This window comes from Macaca nemestrina, chromosome 3 (assembly GCF_043159975.1).
Source record: "Macaca nemestrina isolate mMacNem1 chromosome 3, mMacNem.hap1, whole genome shotgun sequence".
Lineage (NCBI taxonomy): Eukaryota > Metazoa > Chordata > Mammalia > Primates > Cercopithecidae > Macaca > Macaca nemestrina.
The window spans coordinates 73,556,812-73,570,310 of record NC_092127.1 but is presented as its reverse complement, the minus strand read 5'-3'; the positions used below and the strand labels follow the sequence as shown (position 1 = coordinate 73,570,310).

General features: G+C 31.2%; 1 long non-coding RNA gene across 1 annotated transcript in view; it reads left to right on the top strand.

The window, feature by feature from the left end:
• Positions 1–7,384, top strand: part of LOC105486207 (uncharacterized) — a 112,827-nt gene extending 105,443 nt beyond the window's left edge. The window contains exon 5 of the long non-coding RNA XR_011620539.1: positions 7,366–7,384. This is a non-coding gene — a long non-coding RNA (uncharacterized lncRNA). The remainder of the gene's footprint in view (positions 1–7,365) is intronic.
• Positions 7,385–13,499: the final 6,115 nt, after the last annotated feature.

Sequence of the window (13,499 nt, the reverse complement as noted above, 5' to 3'; positions counted from 1 at the left end):
TCAAGAGAACAGATTTTCCTTCTATCCCTATTTACTGAAGAAACTTTGTATATAGATGATGAATATTGAATATACCATTAACTAAATGAAGAAATGTACACCAAAAATTAAATATTTTTGACTTTTAAAATAATTTAATAAAGATAAATAATTTCAGGATTTAAGAAAATTATATCAATATGACTACAGCAATAAGAAATAAGGAGATTAAACTCAAACAACAAATGTTTTGATTATACAATGTTTAAAGACTCACAGAAGAAAGCATTTAAAGAAAAAAAGTTTAAACTGTCAGTTTATCAAAAAATAGATTATCTTGATTTTGGGATTTAAGATTGGTAATCTTAATTGATTAAAGTTTATCCGACTCAGAGTCATCACCAATAATTGACTCTTGAGCTAGGCATGGGGCACTCTGACTCATGTCCCCTCTTAATTGAATTTGAAACAAAAACAAAATAACTTGGGTAATCCTTAACCACTTATGTGAGAATAAAACACGAAAAGGAATTCATTTAGGCTAAAAGGACAACTGAATAAAATGCTTCCCTTCTGTAAGTTAGTGATGCGATCAATCTGGGAGACTATATATGTGTCTATATATGAGACTATACATATATATATATGCCCTAAATATATTGTACTGTTGCATAAAGGGAGGGAGTTTTAAAAATCATTCTATTACCAGTGTAAAGAAAAAAATGGTAAAGAATTCCCCAGATGTCCTCAATCTTATTAGGAGTGGTAAAGGGTAAAACTGTATGTTAACAGTAGACTCACCTTTTGTCCAGTAAGGGTCAAGAGTTAACCATTGCCCTAGATCTAAAGATGATGCTTTCTTAAGCCTTCTATCTCCTTCTTCAGGGATAAAGAGGAAGCCTGAGTCTTAGTGTAAAACTCTTATCTTCAGAAGTCTCAACCCATCAAAAATTTACAAGGCAAAACCCATAAAGCAGGTTTACATAGGCTTATTTTTCTCTTGAAATGTGTCAAGGTGAACCCACACTCCTGGTGTAAAACACATCTCCTCTAGGGTTTATTTCTGCCAACAAAAACCAGAGGGGCTCTCATTATGAAACTAAATTAGAGCTTCTCCACACTCCTTGGCTCCACTGACACCTTAACTTTTACACCCACTGTCTATCTTGAATCTATTACAACTATTTTCATTCTACCTTTTCTATGTCTTTGTTACTTACCTCAAGAAAGCCTCTTGCTCCCAGATCACTCCTTATTACTGTATTCTACATCTCATGAAGCTCTGCACAGTCACAAATTATCACCTCCTACCTTTTCCATTCTACTGTTGATGGATACTGGGCCATTTTCAGGTTCTGGTTATTATTGATGATGTTAGGAACATTGCTGTACATTTATCTTTGTGCACATGTGCAGGCATTTCTGTGACATATACATAAGGTTTCCACATAAAACACAGATATCCAGTTAAATATCTACATTTCAGATGCACTTATACTAAAGATAACTTGTTAGTACAAGTATAATTAAGTATTCACTCCTTCCAACTCTCACTTGGCACTCTGGAACTCATAGTCCATCAACAAGAAAATTGCTTGCCTCCTCAACTTCACTGCATTGTCTCTTCACGTTCTCATTCTGACAAAAACCTGTGCTTGTCTGAAGACACTGGATTACTGGCAGACCTCTCATGTATTACTGTTTCTTTTTCTCCCGGACTCCTCATGCCTCTGGGACTGGAGGTTGATAGGAATCGTTCTTGCTCTTTATTGCTAATTTTCAGCCATTCTTCCTCTTTCATTCTTTAAGCCTGTCAGTTTTGAAACATGTCATCAGATTGTATGATCCAGAACTACTCATTACTGTTCCATCAACCCTTTTGTACACTCTTTGGATTTCTCTGTGAATTTAATTATTGGTTACTTATTATTTTCTCCAACAGTGAACCTATTTTAATATTTAGATATTTTAATTAATAATATATTGAAGATCCCTTCAATATCCTGGCCTCTCCTGTCCTTGAAATGCTTTCTTCCAAAAATCTTAGCAAACCATTCCTATGATCATGCTCTAGATCTGATTATCAACCATAATTGAAGTGCTGTTGGTTTTCATCATGTCTCATGGATTATTACAACTCAAGTTATTTTTCTGATTCCTTCTGGTCTCTCCTCTTCTTCCAGACATGAATATTATGACCCTCACTCTTGCAGTCTTCCTCTTTGTCATTTATAGCAACTACTTTCTTCCAATTACTAAGGCAAAAACTTACCTTTCATTTTGTTTTCTTTCACAACTTACATCTATTTCGACAAGAAATCTTCCTATCTCTACCATCAAGGTAGGTTCAGAATCTGACCACTTCTCACCATCTCAGCTGCTATAGTTCTAGTTCTATCCTCTATCACTTGCATTGTAAGAATAGTCTATCAATAAGTTATCCTAACTCTACCTTTGCCCTTTCAAAGTCTAACCTCTAAACTCCAGCTGAGAAATACTTTTAAAATGTATTTTAGGTGGAGCTGTTTTTCTGCTTAAAATTCTTAAATGGCTGTCATTTAGTTCAGCCTATAATCACAATCCTTACAATGTCTTCCAATTTCTTAGACTCTCTAGCCTTTTATAACCTCCTTGACTTTATTTCACTCTCTCTTCAGTCACTTTCCTCTTGGCACACTGACCTCTTTGCCAGTCCATGAACCACTGGGCTTATGTCCCTACTTTAAGCTTTTGCAACGGATTTTCCCTTTGCCTGGTGTACTCCTTCCCTAGTTATATGCAGACCTATTTCCTTATATTCTTTATGTCTGTTCTCAATGGTTATACTCTCAGTGACTTATCAACCTATCTAAATTGCACAAATCTCTCTTATGCCTGCAAATCCTCCACACCCTACTCAATTTATTTTTAAATTTTATATATCACCATTTAATATAGGCTGTTTGTGGTTTATTCACTGTTTCCCTCTTTGGAATGTATGCTTAACAGAGATAAGGTTGGATATCTGGCACCTAGTCAGTACTCAACACATATTTGCTGCATTAATTGAGTAAACCAATTTTTTTTAAGTGGAACGATTTTGTAAGTATTTGCTTTTCTTTAGGCAATATGAATCTTCTCTATAGCTATTCAACATCATTTTCTTATGGTAAATAAACTTTATAATTCACTCACCTTCACTGACATGTAGAGATAGCTAGGTTAATAGTATTATTCATAAACCCAGGTTCTGAAACAAATTGAGCACACAAATAATGCTAGTGTATGTGTGTGTATATATATATATAATATACATATATATGTATATTTGCTAGTGTATGTGTATATATATATAAAATATACATATATATGTATATTTTTTTCCAGGGGGGTTCCTTAGCAACATTTCTCTTGTTCTTCCTTATGCCATCTTCACGTAGCTAATTTCTACTCCAAATTTAATGTTTTGTTATAAGAAAAGATGTCCTTTAATAATAATTTGATTGTGAACTACTACACATTACCTCACTTAATACTTTCTACAATTGTAATCAGATAATTGCTTCACTCCATATTTAACTTTTCCCAATAAAATAATAAGTAATCTTATTATAAACTACTATACATAAACTCACTTAAATAATACTTTCTACAATTGTACTTAGATAATTGCTTCAATCCATATTTATCTTTTCCCAATAAAGAGTTTCATTAATATGGGAATTGGTCACATTACATTTCTCTAGTATCTATTTATAATTTGCATAGCAATCCCCAATAACTATTGAAATATTCCAAAAGTAATGGTAATTATGTGTTGAATGAATTATATACAAGGAGACCAATGGCTTTATAAACACAACTGTATTTTCTGACAATTAATTCATATTATTTTTTGCTAATGACTATTACAAAACATTCTCAGTAACAATGATTATCAACAATAATGTTAGGTATCATTAAAACACTTGAATTTGCATTTGGCAAAATTTACAATATATTTAATATGTAATATTAAATATATTTAATATGGATATTTGTGCAAGTATGAACATTACATTTCTTAAATGTTCAATGAATAGCATACCTCAAGTTCTTTAATGATTGATTTTGTTTAACAGGAACATTAAAATTATCTATCCTAGTTTCACTTACAAAGTATCAAGGATGTGATCTGTTTAAATACTGAAGCTGAGTGGCCCAGAGAATCCCTATAACTTTCAAAGTTCACTTCAGTCACATTTACTCATTTAATTTCAAAAAGTAACATTTTTGTCAGCTATAATGTCATTTTAAAGGTCATAGTTTTTGATACGGTATATTATTTTAAGCATTAAATTATCTAATGAATAACAGTGTCATCCAAAATAAGTTGTTTTATTGGATTATACACTAAAAAAAAAGTGCCCTGGGATTTCCCAAAGCATTTGGAGCATAGTAAAAATGTTTGAAATGAATTAGACTTTATGAACTTGTTTAGCTCCTGAAAAAAAGATACTAAAACTATATGACTTTATAGCCTTAAGAAGGAATAAAACTATATATCAGAACCACACTGTTACTGCAATTGATATATTTAATCATCAACTATGGAATATGGCAGTCCTCCATATAGAAATACTTATTTTTATCCATCAATAATATTAAACGAAAATGACTTTTCATCAATCTCACCAAGAGCAGTCATGCTTTTCTAGTTTGAAACCTGCTGTAAAATATGTCTTTGGCTATCAAATCTCTGTGGCAAACAGAGCTGAAAATGCTAGCTCAAATTAGTTTGTGAGAGAGCACATAGCTCTATTTGGTCTTGACTGAGTTTTAAAAGATTTACTTAGGTTAGAAAATTGGATAAAAGCTTACTGTAGCTAAATGCTGCATTTAAGACTCTTCTTAAAATTTATGGTGAAATAAACAGTTGTATAAATTTCAACCAATGTTTCATCAGAAGTGAGTTTCAATTGTTAATTTGTAAATATTAATGGCACATTAAATATAATTCCAAAGTAAATGAAAATAAAATCTTTAAAATTTAGCCTAAGGATGTATTCTCTATAAATAAATAAAAATGAAAAATTTTAACCCAGATTTATTTTTATGAAATATTATTTTAACAACATTTTAAGTTATTTTCTTATATTACTATAAGATAAAATATTTTATTATTTTTATAAAGAAGTATTGCAAACATAAAACATCATATCATAAGTAATACATTTTGTAGTCTGACATAACCAACCAATTTAATGATTTTTGAATATTCTGCTTAAAAAATTTGATTTTCTGGTGTGCATTGACCAAAGTGCATGGTATGTAATAAAAATATAAAATAGGATGCCTGTCATTCAGAACCCAGACTTGCATAAAATATATTGGTTACATATTATGAATTGCAGTTTTTATGTTTACTATCACTTTCATTTGATTTTTAAGCTGCCATGTTAGTTTATATTGTGAATAAAATATTATAATTAATATTGATCTATTTTTAATTTGGTTTCAAAAATAGAGTAGAAAGTTTTAACAATGCTAAGAAATACAAAGATAGACAAATAAATGATCTACTGAAATATGAATAAGATCTAGAGCCTGAGTGTTTCTTGTATGTATAAGAAGATGTTACACAATAACTTTTGATATTACATATTCATATAAAAGTATGAGGAAATTATGTGGTCCAATTTCTGAACAGAATACTAACGTAAGCCATAAAAAAACCCGTTAATGGCCTTAGGTCTTACCAGCAAGATACACAGCAGCAAAAATGGACCAGTGATCACGTTGCTAACATCCAGAATTTACATGTACAATTTAGTGTTAAGTTTATGTAAGAAATATAATATATACAAATTACAAATAACATGAATTACTAAAGCACTATGAAGAAATTCTTCTGTCATCCACTTAGTCATCCTGACCTCCTGACTATTCTTCAAATATACTAAACAGGCTACCAGCACAAGCTATGGTTCCTATTGTTCCTTATACTCTTAATACTTTCTACCAAGGAGTTTCTTGATTCACTCCCATGCAGCATGACCCTGTCCTTATCCCAATACCTTTCTTTTCCCTTCTTTTATACCTCTTTTCATTATTTATTTAAATATTTATCTTTTTTTCCTATATGTAGCCCCTAACTACAATTTAATCTCCTGAAGAACAGATACTTTCTCCACTTAGTTTACTACTGAATCCTTCCTGTCTTTACTAATTCTGGGCAAGTAGTAGATACTCTGCAAATATTTGTATAATGAATAAACATCTCTAACCTGCCCCTCTCTCCGAAAGTTGAAATTTAAATATACAAGTTGCAACATATATTGTAACCCTGAAAGAATCTTCGACACAGCAAAAGCAGGAAACTGCAAGAGGAAGGAGCCATTTCTAGAACTAGAGATAGCACGCAATACCTGGAGGAAGCAACTTGAAAAGAGACATGACTCTAGTTTGGAGATGTCAGCCCTTGGCAACTCCAGAAGGGAGCCTGAAAAATAAGATCTTGACCTAATTGTCTACCCTACCTCCAGTCTCTTGCTGGGACTCACAATGGCAGAAGTAATATAAATCCAAAGACCAAGGGAGCCCATTGAAACTGATCGTTTAGGTCAGCCTCCCATATAGGTCTGGGCAAACACAGAGATGAAAATAGACTTGGAAGGAGAAACAAAAACAAATTAGCACAATAATATTTTCAAACACTTTTACAGTTATTTCTGATTCACAAAGCACTCTATGTGGCTAAGATCCCATATATTAAGCACTTCTTGGATATAAAATTGGTGTAATAAAAGTAAATTTCTTATATAATTTATATATATATTCAGTAGGTTAATTCTGTTACAGTGCTTAGTGAGTGACTGCCATGTAGATAATACTCAATAAACACTAGCCATTATTATTTTACTTTTATTGCTGGGTTGTTGAGTTTCAGTAATTATACATTATTTTTTTCAGTAATCTTAAAAAAGTTTTTTTGCATAAATCTTCGAAAGGGTTTCTATTTTTCAGAATTAATCATTTGCATAGTGGTCTTATAGGGACAAACTATTAAAAAGGTAATTTTATGTTACATATGTTTATATCACTACATTGAAACTTGGTAAAGATTTTTATTCTCAGAGCAATAATTGAGGAGACTTATCACCCTCACTTGTTGAAAGAGCATTCAAAAGATTTTCATTTTTGTTAGTTTAACAGATAAAAATCCTATCAGATTATTTTTTATTTAAAGTATCTCACTCGATTTTATATGTTTACTAGACACATTTAAAATAGGTGTGATGGGAAAGATGTTATTGAAAACCAAGACTTACAGGTCACTTCTGTTTTTGTTCTTTGTTTTTTTTTGTTTTGTTTTGTTTTGTTTTGTTTTTGCTTTTTTTTTGAAATGGAGTCTCGCTTTTTCTCCAGGCTGGAGAGTGCAGTGGCGTGATCTCGGCTCCCTGCAACATCCACCTCCCAGATTCAAGCAATTCTCCTGCCTCAGCCTCCCAAGTAGCTGGGACTACAGGTGTGCGCCACCACATCCAGCTAATTTTTGTATTTTAGTAGAGACAGGGTTTCACTATGTTGGCCAGCATGGTCTCCATCGCTTGACCTTGTGACCCGCCCACCTCAGCCACCCAAAGTGCTGAGATTACAGGCATGAGCCACTGCGCCCAGCCCACTTCTGTTTTCTCAAGGTTAGAAATCTAATTTTTGTGAATGGTGAAAAGAGTTTTTAAATTATCTTATTCTTAGAGACTTTAAGGGAAAGGAAGAAAATACTGAAATTTTCAAGTTTTTAAAATGTTTCAAATTTCAAATGTTTACTCAGCTATGAAAAGCTAGAGTCTTCAGCCCATTTGAATGTTGGTTAAATGTCAGTTTGCTTTAGTTGGTGAAATATAGAGGAGATCCAGAAAGACTTGCAATCTAAATTTTACGTGGAAGAATTCACATTTAAAGGACATTTGAAGAGAGAAGATCTACAAACAGAGGTAGAAGGAAGATATGTGATTTTCAAATATACTGGCTCTGTCTGTGATTTGCATATTCATTTTCTTAACAGTGCTTTTTGATGACAAGAATATTTTAAATTTAATGAAGTCCGACTTAGCACACTTTTATTTATGGTTAGTAGTTTTCTGTGATCTCTGTAAGAAATATCAATGAAATATCCTGCTATGTGTTCTTTTAGTCTTTACAATTTAAGGTGTTTTTTTTTTTTTTTTAATTTTGATCTATCATGAATAATTTTTGTATATAGTATGAAACAGGCATTGACATATTTTTTTCCTACATAGATATTCATTTTTTCCAGTACTACTGTTAAAGGTTTTATTTTTCTCATTGAAGGCACTAGCACTCTTTAAAAAATCATTTAACATAAAAGCTTATTGTTTCACAAATTTCACTCTTATGAACATTGTAGTTTTTACAAAATTTTTAAGTCAACAGACTCAAACTTTAAAATGTTATTGCTGTTCCTTAAAGAAAAGGTTTTGGTTAGTCTGGGTGTTCTGTATTTTAATGCATATATATTTTAGAACCAGTTGGCAATTTTTTGGAATTTTGTCTGAGCTTGCATTGAATTTATACATCAATGTGGGTAGAATTGTTACTTTAACAATACATATTCTTTCAAATTATAAATTTCTTCTATCTCTTCATTTATTTAGGTGTTCTTTAATTGCTCTCAGCAGAGAATTTTATTTCGCAATAGATTTTTTTTCTTAAATTTAGTCCTAAATATATTGTGACTGTGGATGCTATTGCTGATGTCAATCTTTAAAAAAATTATATTCCAATTGCCTGTGTTAATGTACAGATTTTAATATATTTATTATGTGATATTACTAAATTCGTTTGTTAAGGTTAGCCTTTTTGCAGCTCTCTTACAATTTTCTGTGCATTTTCTAGTTCTCTGAGACTAAAAGCAGCTTTACTTCTTACTATTGCTACAGTTTTTAAACGTTTTACATGACGTGTTCCATTTTCAAGAGATAGATAAAGTAGTGTTTAGAAAAAGAAAAATTGACTTAAACACATGTTCATTTAAGAAAAAAGAGTTAGAAAAATGAATCATCGATAGACAGACAATAGACCATAAGTAAGGAAAACTTAAAGAGGATTTATACAATTGATGTCAAAATTTATCAAAGAGCTGTAGAAACCTTGACTGTGTGGAATGGGCACTCTAACAGAAAAACAGAACAATAGAGCAAGAAAACATGTTTAGAAGTAGTCCTGCACATGCTCAGTGCTTGACAATTGAAATTGACACTTTAGTATATTTGGATGAGGATAATCTTCACAATAGATTTTGCTGGGTCAATTGGTTATTATGTAGGAGAAAATGAATATGGATTCATATGACATGTCATATACATATAAATTCCAGATTCACTATAGGTCTCTGTGAAAAATAAAATAGTAAGGTTATTACAACACAATATAGAAAATAACTTTATGAATACTAACATTATCAGAAGTTTCATGAGCAAAAATGTAATAAATAATAATACCATAAGAGACTATGTACTATGTAAAATATTTAAAAAGTTGTTTATTCAAAAACATCAAAAAGAAGTGAAAAGGTAGGTTATTGATTGAAAAATGATTCCCCTCATGTATTTCCTCCAAAATATAAATATAGAGGATATCAATAAATCATCTAAATTAATGGAATAAAATTTAAAATTTAAAATTTAGCAAGAGACTTGAACAGATAATTTACAAAAGAAACCCAAATAGATAAGAAACCTATTAGAAGCTCATCAATCTTTTAATTATCATTACAATCTTCATTAAAACCACAATGTGAAATACTGTATACTACTAGAACGACTAAAATGGAAAAGATAGAAAACGTTTTTGTTAATGAGAAAATAGAATAATCAGAAATATTATACAATGGTAGATTGTACAAACTTTGAAAAACCATTTGGCAGTACCTACTCAATTTAATAGTCTATGGCTAAAACATATATCCCAATGTATATGCTAACTAAAGTGCCTATGTGTCTTCACAAAGCCATCTACAAGAAGGCTGAGTAGCAGTATTGTGACAAGCAGGATGGTGCTTCCCTACTCTGGCCCCACAAGATACCCATTCTTTATTCTAAAAAGCTGTAATTATCTTGTGATAATTATCTTGTGATAAAGAGGCCTTGCAGATATCATCAACATTAAAGACTTTAAAGTAAAGAGATCATCTTATCATCTTAGATTATCTGGGTGGGCTAATCTAATCACATAAATCCTTAAAAGCAGAGAACTTTCTCCAGCTGAAGGAGAAAAAATGTGGCATAAGTGAAAGAGCAATTAAAAGCGTAACAAGAACTTAATGTACTCCTGCTGGTTTGAAGCTGGAAGTGACAACCTGACAAAAACGTGGATTATCTCAAGGAGATGAGAGAAGCCTCAGACTGAAAGACTGAAACAGGAACTCAGCCCCACAAGCAAGGGACTGAATTCTGCCCACAAACTGAATTTGTCTAGAGGCAGCTTCTTCCCCAGGACCACCAGATATTGCCCAGCTGGCTGACATCTTGAATCCAGTCTTACAAGACTTGGACAAAGGAACCAAATGAGCCAACCTGAATTTCTGACTTACAGAAATGTGAGATAACTAATTTGTTTTTCAATCCACTAAATTTGTTAGTTTGTTCTGGAAGTGAAGAAAAATAGCACACCTATTCATTACAGCCTCAGACTAAAAAGAAACAACTCTAATTCTCCTCTAAAGTAGAATGAATGCAAACATTCCAGCATGAACATATGATGCAATAAAATACGGCAGTGAAAACGAACTGAATGCCACTTTATACTATAGCATAACAAATCTCACACACCAAAAATGTCGAATAAAAGAAGCCAAAGATAGACAAGTACATACTATATGATTTTATCCAAGTGTCTCTAGATGTCAGGATACTGTGAAATTTTGGGCAGGAATCTTAATTGGAAAGATGAATGAGGGAGTTTCTGAGATTTGCGTGATGTTTATTTTACATATTGCTAGTTACTAATTTGTGTTCATTCTGAGAACATTTATCAAGCTGCATCCTAATAATTGTTCCCATAAAATATTAGCTGAACATACTACTAAATATCAACAATTCTTAGATAACTAAAATGAATAATCCATTGGAAGAGTCAGTCCAATGGATACAACAGAAATTCCAGAAACATATTCATACAAATATAATTATGTGGTTTATGAAAAAGAGGACTCTATCATGCGACAGAGAAATAAATGGTTTTCAATAAATGGTGTTAGTTTAATTGGATATCCATATTAAAAATGAATTTTGAACTCCAACTCACACTATATGAAAAAAATAATTTCAGATGGATTGTAGATCTAAAAAGGAAAGAAAAAACAATGAAGCTTTTTATATGAGAACCTATATGGGATAGGCAAATATTTACTAAATGACATAAAAGCACTAACCATTAAAGAAAAAACATTATAATCCAGACTATATTAAAAATGACAATTTCTGGAAATCAGGAAAGATAAATCTTAAAGAGTAAAAATAAAATATTTATGGTGAGAAAAGATCTTTTCAATATATAAGAGAAAAAATTTATACAATAATACTCTTTATTAGTGGGGCATATGTTTGAAGATCCCTGGTGGATGCCTGAAATTGGGTAGTACTGAACCTCACATGTACTATTGTTTTTCTATACATACATACTTATGATAAAGTCTGACTTCCAAAGTAGGCACAGTAAGAGATTAAAAACAGTAACTCATTAATAAAATAGAACAGTTATAATAATATATTGGAAAGTAAAATAAGGTTTACTTGAATACAAGCACTGTGATACTCTGACAGTCAATCCAACAACCAAGAAGGCTAAGTGATTAATAGAGAGGTAGACGGTAGACAGACTGGTACAGTACAAGATTTCATCACAATACGCAGAACAGGAGTGCAATTTACAATTTATTAATTGATTATTGCCAGAATTTTTGTCTAATATTTTGGTCTGTGCTGATTACAGGTAGCACAATTAATCAATTGTATGTTTACTCCTGCAAAGTAAATAAGAATAATTCAAGTAAACCAACAGAAAAAAAAATGTGCAAAATATTTCACAGGCACAGAAAAGAAGAGGTTAAAATGACTAATGCATTAGAAAGTTTGCTCAACTTCATTAACTTTCAGGAAAATGCAAATTAAAACCACTATGTTAGGCCATTATACATCAAGTAAACGAGTAAAGGCAGAAATGAACAAAACTCCAAATCATACAGGTGTTGAGGCTGAAAAGAAATTTGAACTCACATACACCATGAAAATCTAGAATTCTACTTCTATATTTATAATCAATTTTCACATTCCCTGGGTTTTTCATTTATCAGACTTTTGTGTCTAATTTGTACTCATTTTTGTGATTATTTTCTTATTTAATAATGAACATACAAATTATATATAGTTGGATATATATATACACACATATATGTGTAGTTGGAGACATATATAGTTGGATATATATGTGTATATATATCCAAGAAGTTAAGTCTGGCTGTATTTTAAACTATCTACTGATCACTGTTGAATTTAATTTGTAAAAATCTGAAAATGGTATAGCACAAGGGATTTTTAGGGCAGTAAAACTACTCTATATGATACTATAATGGTGGAAACATGTCATCATTGAAACCCATAGAATGCACAACACCAAGAGTGAACTCTATTATGAACTGTGGGCTTTGGTTGATCATGTATCAATGTTGGCTCCTCAGTTATAACAAATGTACCACTCTGGTATGACATGTTGGTAATGGGAAATACTAAGCATGTATTGGGGCAGGAGGTATACGGTATATGTCTATACCTTTTTCTCAATTTTGTTATGAGCCTAAAAATGTTCTAAAAAGGCCTATTAAAAAAGGATACACACACACACACACACACACTACACACACACACATCAATGTATTAAGTCTCAACAGTTTCCTTTCCTTAATTTTTTCATACATTTTAACCATTAGTATTGGTATATTTAATTGCTTTCATATTAAATACATAATTCAGATGATTATATTTGCACTTGGGAGAATATGTTTTCAAATAGTCCATGTTGATGTTTATAACTATAACTTCTTTTAAAATACTTTAATGCTAGCATGTGTCACTTATTTTTTATGCTTTATAATTGACAAAAATAAGTTGCTAATCCTTTTATTAGTCCTTCATGTCATCTTGTTTTATTTTGGGAGTGCTTGTTTTTATGTTGGAATAATAGCAGTTTCAGGTAAGTGAATTACCTCAGGAAACAACATTTGTAGTATATTTTAGAGTGTTAGAGTACTTAAGACTGTGTTTCTGAAAGTTTATTTAGACAATTTATTTTGACTTACTATAAAAGCTGAAAAATAATTTCTAAAATAATAATTGCATCTCTAAATAGCATCCAAACATAATTTTTGAAGAAATTTTTCAGATTTTCTATGTCTCACATTATCATTGATTCAATGTTTAAATAATATAACTTAAAATTAATTTCATATAAACAAAATATGCTCTGTAGTTGAAAAAAAACAG